This window comes from Protopterus annectens, chromosome 6.part0 (genome assembly GCF_019279795.1).
Source record: "Protopterus annectens isolate FY-2018-M chromosome 6.part0, PAN1.0, whole genome shotgun sequence".
Lineage (NCBI taxonomy): Eukaryota > Metazoa > Chordata > Ceratodontiformes > Protopteridae > Protopterus > Protopterus annectens.
In genome coordinates, this window is record NC_056737.1 from 463,635,719 (window position 1) to 463,646,772 (window position 11,054).

Genomic DNA, 11,054 nt, shown 5'->3' on the forward strand with positions numbered 1-11,054 from the left:
ATCGCAAGACCGTATGATCCAATCCGAAAAGACTGAATCTCAAGATGTTGAATCAACTTCTTCTCTGGAAACAGGTATTTTTTGGGGTCGGGTGTTTGTCCTTTTCTCAATATGGAGCCATCACAGAGCTGGTATATATAATAAGTGTGGGGGGTGCAACCCCCAAGATAGGGGTACAGGGAGCTTGACCCCCTGCAAAGACACTGTTTTTCATGATGCTGGCTTCCAGAGGAGAAGCTGGTTCAACATTCCAAGATTTAGTCTTCTTAGATTCGATCATATAGTCTTTCGATCATATGAAACAGATCTGATAAATTTTGTGTAGGTTTCTTAGTGTTTAGGAAAGATCAGAAATGCTAGAGTGTGTGTGTGTGTGTGTGTGTGTGTGTGTGTGTGTGTGTGTGTGTGTGCGCGCGTGTGTGTAATGTGTTTACTATATGTGAACCACCAATGAATACACTATTCGACAAATGCTCTAAAGTTTTTTTTTTCTTTGTTCTACGATCAGGTCATCAGTTGGTCTGCATTAAGTATTGTGGATCACTGCCAGTTTTACTTCTGGAGGTCTAGTCTTGCTGAAGTTAGTACAATTCTATAAAATTACTAAAGTATTGTTTTTACCCAAAGAGTTACTTGTTGCAGAACACCTTATATAATGAGCAAGGATTAGTTGTACTGCAGCATTGTATAAACAAACTCATTTTGACCAGCAACAAGTTGCTTTTATTCATTTACAAAATGAAGCACAATATCAAAACCATAGGCAGTCTGTCATTTGTCTTGCTAGCTCCCTGGAGTGACAGCATTCAGTCATCAATGACTCTGCAGAGCTAAGAAATTTCACACCTTGCAAGAATGTGGTGGAGGGAGTGTCTGGAATTTTTATAAAGATTACAGCTTCAAACACTAAAACAGAAGCCTGCTTTTCACCTCTTCTGTAATGAAAAAATGTAAATAAATCAATGAATTAGCAGCTTAATGTGAACACAGATCAGAGTAATTAATTAAAAAGAAGCATTGACTGTTATTAGATACCCGAAAAGCCAATGACTAACAGCACTATCACTGTAACTTAATGTAAATATAAAAAGAAAACTAATGTATGATGTCTGCTGTGTCATATTACAGGGACCCTGAAAAACAAAATCATGCTACTATGGCAGTCCCCATAATGATTATAATGAATTAGCCTAATATAGAATATCAAGATTTATAGTATAGAAGTATAATGTTAGCCTATACTTTAACGTATTTCTTATTTTTAATGTTCTTTAGTTTTGATCTATTCTATGGTGTCTATCATTGTATACTACTGTTATATTACACAGATTGGAGCTTTTCTCCCCAGGCCTCTACTGAAAATGGACATGTATCCAGCTAGACTAGCCCGGTCAGCAAATGTAAAATAAATAAATAAATAAAATAAAATTTAATGAAAAAAATATATTTTTTTCAGTTTTAGAGTGGAGTTTTCCATTAAGAAATTATTTAAAAATGACCATTCCACTGTGTGTGTGTGTGTGTGTGTGTGTGTGTGTGTGTGTGTGTGTGTGTGTGTGTGTGTGTGTGTGTGTGACTTAGGGCAGGATCTATATATTGGGGCAATTAATTTATATGTTCATAGGTTCATACGAGGTTATAGGATAATATCCCTAGATCCCTTACAAGCCAATCCTGAGTTGCCCCAGGTGTCAGTGGTTAAATGAGTGAAGTTCACAGAGGTAAGGGTCTATGGTAGTTAATACTGACTTCTTCCTCTGTAGAGGAAGGACATGGGCACCCCTCCCCTGGAGTAAATTTGAAGACACCCATCCATTGATCTAGGTTGCATTTGAAGAGGGTCAGGGAGGGGCTCTGTTTCACATGAATTGGAAGCTTGTTCCAGAGAAATGGCAGTCTCTGGGAGATGTATCTATCTCTCAGCATGACCTGTTCATGTGGACTAGGTTAAGATCCCTTGAGCAGTGACCCTCCTGCAGTATGATTTATGAATGTATAGCATTTGCATCAGGGCCAGGCCAGACACTACCATGTAAGTCAGGCACGGGTCACCCTTTAGCAACCTGTAGGAGACAGAATACAGTGACAGAGCTTTCAGTCTTTCCACATAGGACATGTTTTTGTACTCTTTCCATTTGTTGCAGATGTCTGGTAAGGTACATGCCAAATAGAGGTATACTCAGTTACTGGTCTGAGGGCTGAGTATAATGGAATTATAACATCCATTGATCTACATGCACTACCTTTACTTATAAGATGTGCCAGACAGAAGGATTTCCTCATTAATGTGGATATGTGGTGGTTAAAGTTCAGATTGTTATCAACCTGAGTAAAAACAAACTCTAAAATAACAGTTAAAAAACAAAAACCACAGCATTGTCCAAAATGGCTTTTAATACAAAAGATATGTGCTTTCGTCTCTTTGATAAGACTTCATCAGATTGTTTAAAAACACCAACCAGCCATATTTAAATAGAATTCAAACTGATCACATGACCAGATCCACAATACTTAAAGAAACATTGTTGCATATTGAATTTGAATCATATTACCCTATTATATAAATTTCCATGGACCACTCCAATAAGCACAGTTAAAATATGAGATCTGAAATACTCATAGTAATGTAAACTAATAATACAAACTATGTACAAATATACAAAATACTAATGGCTATCTCTTGTAAACTCGATACTTAAACAAACTACTAATAGATGTAACATTATTAAGTCCTGGGGGTACTGAGGCATTTAAGTATAACTGCCACCATAATTTGCATTTTTCAAGTAGTATGCCCCAAGAACCTCCCCATGGACTTTGCTGCACTTGCTCTAATATAGAAAACAGAAAACCATGATCAGCGTATACGTGTATATGTTTAAACAGAACGTTTGTATTTTTTTCTTTTTTTTTGGATTTCATACGTATGCTTGTAAATGAGTTCCTTTAACTTACACTCTTTTTTTCCTATATAAAAAGCATTGCATCACTGACATACTGCAATATAAACCACTCTGGTAGTATTGCAATTATAATGCCCATTTATATCAAAATGCTTAGAACCTACAGATACGGTGTCGCCAATTAAGATGTATTTATAATAACTACAAGCTTCACACTTGGTCATTTTGCCTTTTGTTTCTCTATGATCACGTTATATTGTTAAAAATATTTTTGAAACTTAAACCTCTCTTATATACTACTTTAGGCTGTTCTCCTAATTTTTCAACAATAGTCCCATCGTTTTTTATAAGCTGCCAGTCCTTTTTGCTAATTCTATAAATGTCACTTCCCTAATACAGCAGCATACCACAAAGGATTCTATCAACAGTAGTAATAATATACAACTTAGTCAGTCATTTATCACTACATATTCAATAGACAGTAGTGACATTTATAGTATTGTTAATAAGAACTGGCAATTTATAAAAAACGATGGGACTATTGTTGAAAAATTAAGAGAACAGCCTAAAGTGGTATATAAGAGCGGTTTAAGTTTCAAAAATATTTTTGAGAATATAACGTGTGATCATAAAGAAATAAAAGGCAAAATGACCAAGTGTGGAGCTTGTAGTTATTGTAAAGATATCTTAACTGGTGACACCATACCTGTAGGTTCTAAGAATTTTGAGATAAACGGCCATTATGATTACAATACCACAGGAGTGGTTTATATTGCAGTATGTTAACAATGCAATGCTTTTTGTACAGGAAAAACAAAGAGTAAGTTAAAGGAGCACATTTACAAGTAAACTTATGAAATCAAAAAAAGAAAAAAACTACAACACTCTGTATAAACATATAAACGTATATGCTGATCATGGTTTTCTGTTTTCTATACTAGAACAAGTACAGCAGAGTCCTCAAGGAAATCCGTGGGGCATACTACTCGAAAAACATGAATCATGGTGGCAATTATACTCAAATGCCTCAGTACCTCCAGGACTTAATAATGTTCATAGGTTCATAGGTAGGTACTAGGCTATCTGCCCGAGGGCATTTATAAGCCTAGCCAGAGTGTGTCGGATTTGCTGCCCCATTGATTAATTAACTGATCCTTTGTCAAGCAGAGCCAATGAAGTGATCCCAGGGCTGTATTTTCTGTTGGTTTCTCTTGAAGAGTGTTAGTGAAGGGCTCTGCCTGATGTAATTTGGAATTTTGTTCCAAAGCATGGGGAGTCTCTGTGACAGGAATCTATCCCTCCAGCATGTTCTATTTATTGTTGTGGCAAGGTTTAGCTCACTAGAGTGCGTGGCTCGCAGTGACTTGGATTTCTTTAGGTGGTGCATGTCCATCAGTTCTGAGCTGGACATGGCTTTGTAAGTCAGGCAGAGATCACCTCTAAGTAAGCGATATGCCACTAAGTACAGCCGGAGTTTTTCTATTAGTAGTTTGTGGAACTATCAAGCTTACGAGAGATAGACATTAGTATTTTGTATGTTTGTACATAGATTGTACTATTAGTTTACATTAAGATGAATATTTTAGCTCTCATATTTTAACTGTGCTTATTTGAGTGGCTCACAGAAATTTATATAATAGGGTAAAATATTTCAAATTCAATATGCTACAATGTTTCAAGAATTGTGGATCTGAACATGTGATTGGTTTGATTGCATTTAAATATGGCTGGTTGGTGTTTTTAACCTATCTGATGAAGTCTTGTCAAAAAGTCAAAAGCATTTATCAACCTAAGCACCAAATCACGTACCACTAGGGAGGTGCTGTCTATAATGAAATGAATAGGAATGTCAGGTTTCCTAAAAGGAATAATAATGCATTTTTTGCATTTAGCTTTAATCCATGGTTTTGGCACCAATTGTTTGTCTGCATTAACCTTGTCTTCAGTATATTAACATCAGTGAGGGACTCAATGATTGCTCCCAATCTGTAATCATAATTTTAGCTGTCTACTGCCATAATAGAACCATACTGAATTGCTCATATAGAACTCATCACTGTACTGCTTTGAGACAGCTCCACTGGCTTGAACTGCCCAACCTCCTAACTTACAATCAGCTCTGCCTCTGTCATTCTATCGATTACATCCCAATAACTGTCCTGCCCTAAAAAAACCTAGTACAACATCACTCAGCCAAAAGGCCTCTTAGATCATCAAGCAAACTACTACTAGAAGTCACCAACAGCTACAATAGCTTTGGAGATGCGCTATATAGTAGTTCAGTGGCTAAAAAATGGAACTCTGTCCCCACTAGCATTCAAAAGACATCATCCAAAGCCTCCTTTAAAGACCTTATCAGGCAACATCTCAAGCAAAGTTGGCAGTGCCATGATTGCTCCCCAGGCTAGTGAAAGTAGATAAGGTATACATACTAAATCTAGAGTACTTGATAATAGTTTTCAGTCTTACTCACAAACAGTGGCTAATCTACTACATATGTACTGTACCTGTGTACTATGTATGTATTCTACCTATGTTCCAATTTTCAGCTGTACACCACAAATCTATTAATTACCTTTATTTTTAAATTAATATTTTTTTGTTTGTTCTCTCCACTGTAACTATGATATATAAATGAGTAATTTAACATCAATGGTTGTCTGATGAAGTCCATTTTATGGATGTTGTTCTCCACTGTAACTGTTGATGCACCGCATACCACTGTAAAAACATGTCTTTTGTAATTTGTGTGTATACTGATCATGTCTAACTAAATGTATCTGTAATTTTTCTTTGTGGAGCTTTTCTCCTCGGGCCTCTGCTGAAAAAGGGCCTTTTCGGCTCAGTTAGGCACCCCCGGTTAACAAATGTAAAATAAAATAAAAAATAAAATAAATACCTGTGACACAAAATGCATATAGTGTAAATATGAGTTATATTTGGAATGACTGCACAAAAAAATTATAGAAATGTACAAATGAAGCTAATGCTGCATCTGTATAGTATATGACCCACTAGGCATATATTCAAAAGTTAGAGAAAAAAGTTGTAGGAAGCTGTTAAAAACTTCAGTCAGGCTGATAAATACTCAGTCGGACTCCAAATGAAACAGCTCACTCTATTCTTTCGTGGTGACCACTGATTGCTGTTACTGCTTTAGTGTATGACTAGAGCTTATCAATAGTAATAGGTACTTAATGAAAGCCTGTTAAAAACCTTTCTGATGTCATAATGGTGCCTAACAATCATGTTTTTTCCCCAAATCCAGAGCATGATCATAGTGATCCATACAGTACAAGTAATTAACTTTCAAAAACTAAGACATAAAATGCATCACATAACATCTAGATCCTAGCAGTGTCCACAACTCAGATTGAAGAAATGAAGTTTGAGTATTGAGAACTTCTACCATGGACCCACCTGTTCTACAACTGGACCTGCTCAGAGGTGTTCACAGAAGGTTACAATAGCTTGTGTGTGTGTTGGGGGGGGGGGCTGGAAACAGTGAGATTATTATTTCTTAAATTCGCTTTGCACTGAAACCTCAGAGGTGTGCATAGAAGGTCATTATAACTTTTTAGAGACTGAGGAATTTGTTGTCATTATTTCTCTAATGTTCTTCACAATTAAATCTCAGACATATTTCTTTAACTTTCACACAATCATACCTCAGAGACATGCACACAATATCACAATAGCTTGTGTAGAGGAAGTTTACTATATAGCAGCAGCGGGATCTATTTTCAGCCATCGAAAGAAATGGTAATCAAATGGCTTTTCCGCGAACAGTAAACATCGAACGCCAGTGTTCTCATACAGGCATATCATTGTAAAAAAATCACCGAAGTGTCATAGTTGGTGAGTAGTAGGGAAATAGCTCAGTATACTTTTGCTGTGATTCCTTAGTTATAAAATAAAATAGTATATTAAAATAGTATTCGGTGCACACCGGACCCTTCTTATGTAGGTACTATGCCCCCCACACCCCCGCTAATTATATATACCAACTCCAAGAGAGCAATACAATGACAAAGTGTGATCTTGGAGTTGGTATATATAATTAGTGATCGGTAGTGGGGGGGCCACATCCCCCACATTAGTGTAGAGGGGGATGTACAGTGGATATAAAAATTTACACCCCCTGTTAAAATTCCAGATTTTTGTGATATAAAAAATGAGACCACAATATATCATTTCAAAACTTTTCCCGCCTTTAATGTCACCACCTGTACAATTCAATTGAAAAACAAACAAATCTGTTAGGGGGAGAAATATAAAAAAAACTGCACAATAAGCCAGTTGCATAAGTGTGCATACCCTTAAACTAATACTTTGTTGAAGCACCTTTTGATTTAATTACAACATTCAGTCTTCTTGGGTACACACCTGCTATCAATTAAAGAGACTCTGATTAACCCCAAATAAAGTTCAGCTCTCCTAGCAGGATTTTCTTGATATTTACTCGGTTGCCTGCTACAGCAAAATCCATGGTTCCCACAGAGCTTAAAAAGCATTAAAGGGATCTCATTGTTGAAAGGTATCAGTTAGGAGAAGGGTACACAAAAATTTCCACAGCATTGAATATACCATGGAACACAGTGAAGATAGTCATCAAAAAGTGGAGAAAATATGGGACAACAGTGACGATGCAAAGAACTGGATGCGCCTCCAAACTTGACGAAAAGACAAGATGAAAAATGGTCAGGGAGGCTGCCAAGAGATCTACAGCAATCTCCTGTATTCTCCATATGTCTGCGCTATGGGGTGGAGTTGCAACACGGAAGCCTTTTCTTACACAGAAAAACATCCAGGCCCGGCTAAAATTTGCGAAACAATATATCAAGTCTCCCAAAAGCATGTGGGAAAATGTGTTATGGTCCGATGAGACCAAGGATGAACTTTTTGGCCACTATTCCAAAAGGTACGTTTGGCGCAAAAACAACACTTTGCATCACCAAAAGAACACCATACCCATGGTGAAGCATGGTGGTGGCAATATCATGATTTGGGGTTGCTTTTCTTCAGCTGAAACTGTGGCTTTAATCAAGGTGGAGGGAATTATCAACAGTTCCAAATACCTGTCACTTTTGGCCCAAAACCTTCAGGCATCTGCTAGAAAGCTGAAGATGAAGAAGAGTTTCACCTTTCAGCATGACAATGACCCCAAGCATACATCCAAATCAACAAAAGAATGGCTTCGCCAGAAGAAAAATAAAGTTTTGGAATGGCCCAGCCAGAGCCCAGACCTATATCAAATAGAAAATCTGTGGAGTGACTTGAAGAGGGCTGTGCACAAGAGATGCCCTTGCAATCTGACAGATTTGGAGCACTTTTGCAAGGAAGTGTGGGCAAATATTGCCAAGTCAAGATGTGACATGCTGTTAGACCCCTACCCAAAAAGACCGAATGCTGTAATTAAATCAAAAAGTGCTTCAACAAAGTATTAGTTTAAGGGTGTGCACACTTATGCAACCAGCTTATTGTACATTTTTTATTTTTTATATTTTCCCCTAACAGATTTGTTTGTTTTTCAATTGAATTGTACAGGTTATAGGTCACACTAAAGGTGGGAAATTTTGAAATGATTTATTATGGTCTAATTTTTTATATCACAAAAACTTGGTATTTTTAACAGGGGTGTGTAAACTTTTTATATCCACTGTAGCTCCCCACATAAGAAGGGTCAGGTGTGCACTGAATATTATTTTAATACATTATTTTACTTTATAACTATGGAGTCAGAGCAAAAGTATACTGAGCTATTTCCCTTCTGTTGGCCAACCATGACACTTCGGTGTTTTTTTTTTTATGATGATATGTCTATAGGAGAACACTGCAGTTCAATGTTTAGTGCTCGAAGATTAGCTATTCAATTACTATTTTCATCGATCACTGAACATAGATCTCGGAGCAGCAGACTGGAAAACTGAATATAATATGTCTCATAATCACATATCAGATGTGTATACATGTGGCTAATTTTGGGAGGTAGAGGTAAGGAGGCATATTGTAAATATGCATCTGAGATCAACAATTTAAAAGATGTCTGGTTGGCAGATGGATGTACAGAATATAATTGTCTTTTGGGGGTGGGAGTGAAGAGGCAAACTGTATAATATGTGACAACAGCAACTTGACATTTGTGACTGAGGCCATTTGTTCATTCACTTTTATTGCAGTCTAACATCAGAGGGATACCTAGAAGGTGACTATATTTTTTTCTTTTCTGACAGGGAAGCAGACACTATTCTAAAATAGAGTCATGTTACTTTTTGCCAACTGCTATCATTAAAGCCTTGGACACAATTTATTTATTCACTGAAAGAAAAAAGTAAGACTGAATTTCCTTAGTTAGCTATGAGTTTTGAACAGGCCATAAGTGTAACAGGGGAAAAAAACTCTAAAACTTACCTCACAATATCTAGAATTCCATGGCTTCTGAGGCCCAAGCAGCCTCCAGATTATCAGCTTAATTCTATTACTTACTCCATAGTAATTACACTGCATTGTTGGCCATTTTGAGAGTAATGCGAGGGTGCAGGAAGACAATGAAGAGTAAGAATGATTTTTCCTTCAGTATTGATTTTGTTCAGGCCAGCTTTGGCTCAAAAAGTTTGAAAAAAAAAAAGCTCTGAAATACAACTCAGTGCTTCTAGAACCAAACGTCTTCTGGAGGCTGAGACCTCCGGCTTAATTTAATTATTTTCTTCTCATTTATTATGGTGTAAACTTAGCCAATTCGGATATATTGAATGAATGCAAGAAAATCTGTAGACTACAACAAAGTGTGAAAAAAACAAGACAAAAGTAATCTGAATGATGTGGCAAGGCCAGGGTTGGGGAAAAAGTTGGGAGTGCACTGGAGATATGCAGGGCAGGCACTGGACAGTGTGTGTGTGTGTGTGTGTGTGTGTGGGGGGGGGATGCAGTCCTTTTCCTAGGGTTTCATTTCACCAAAGGCCAGTGTCAAAATATCTAGTACTGCCAGGAACTGCCCCATTTAAGTATATCACACAGTGTATCAACAAGGTTTGTTACTCTCCATAAAACATTTTGTAACATTTTAACATCTGGATAAGATTAAAAAGAACATGCAAGATGCTTGGTTCTGTCAGATCTCTAGCATACAGCAATCCTTTTGATTGTATCTTTATTTACTACTGCATATATATATCTGGTTGCATAATAGTGTTAAACGTGCCCTTGCAGACACACTCTTCAAGCTGGTTACCTTAAGTTTAGCTACTGGCTTTGTCTCTAATGTGTGGCCCACTACCACGGTAATGCCCCTCCATAAGGGTAGCCTTGCAACCAACCAAGGAAATTAAAGTCTCATCTGCAAAACCATGGGGTGTATTAAATCTAACCTCAAATGTGATATCCAGATGCTTGTTCAACTTAACCCCCAGCAGTTTCACTTTGTGAAGGGTAGATCCTGTCTATTTAACCTGATAAACTTCTTGAAAAGGGTTACATAGGCTGTAGATGGTGATCATGCAGTGCATGTGATGTATCTTGACCTGGCAAAAGCCTTCAACACCATTCCCCATGCAGGCATCATACAAAAGGTAATTGCTTAAAAACTGACCCATATGTAGGAAGATGGATAGCAAAATGGCTGAAAGAAGAACCCACACAGTAAGACTTGTAGGTACCTCATCAGAATTATGAAAGTGAACAGTGGTGTCCCTCAAGGTTCTATGCTGGAATATCTCCTTTTTGTATTTACTTCTCTGATCTCCAAGTGGAGAGCCAAGATGGCTAACAAAGTTTGCAGATAACTGCAAACTGGAGGTTGTTGATAAGTCACCCTATGACACCCAAACTCTACAAAATGAACTCTCCCTAATAAACCCTTGTAAGCTCTGCCTCACAGCAAGAGGTTCTCCGGTTCGATCCTCGGCTGGGGTGCCTTCTGTGCGGAGTCTGCATGTCCTCCCTGTGGTCGTGTGGGTTTCCTCTGGGTGCTCCGGTTTCCTCCCACATCCCAAAGACATGCTGCAGGTGGATTGGATACTCTAAATTGGCCCTAGGTGTGCATATGAGTTTGCCTTCTGTGGAAGGTTGGGCGCCGGGCTGGCAACTCGACACCGTAAAACTCCACTGCCATTCAAATGTGCGGACAAGGTGATCCGCTGTGGCGACCCCTAA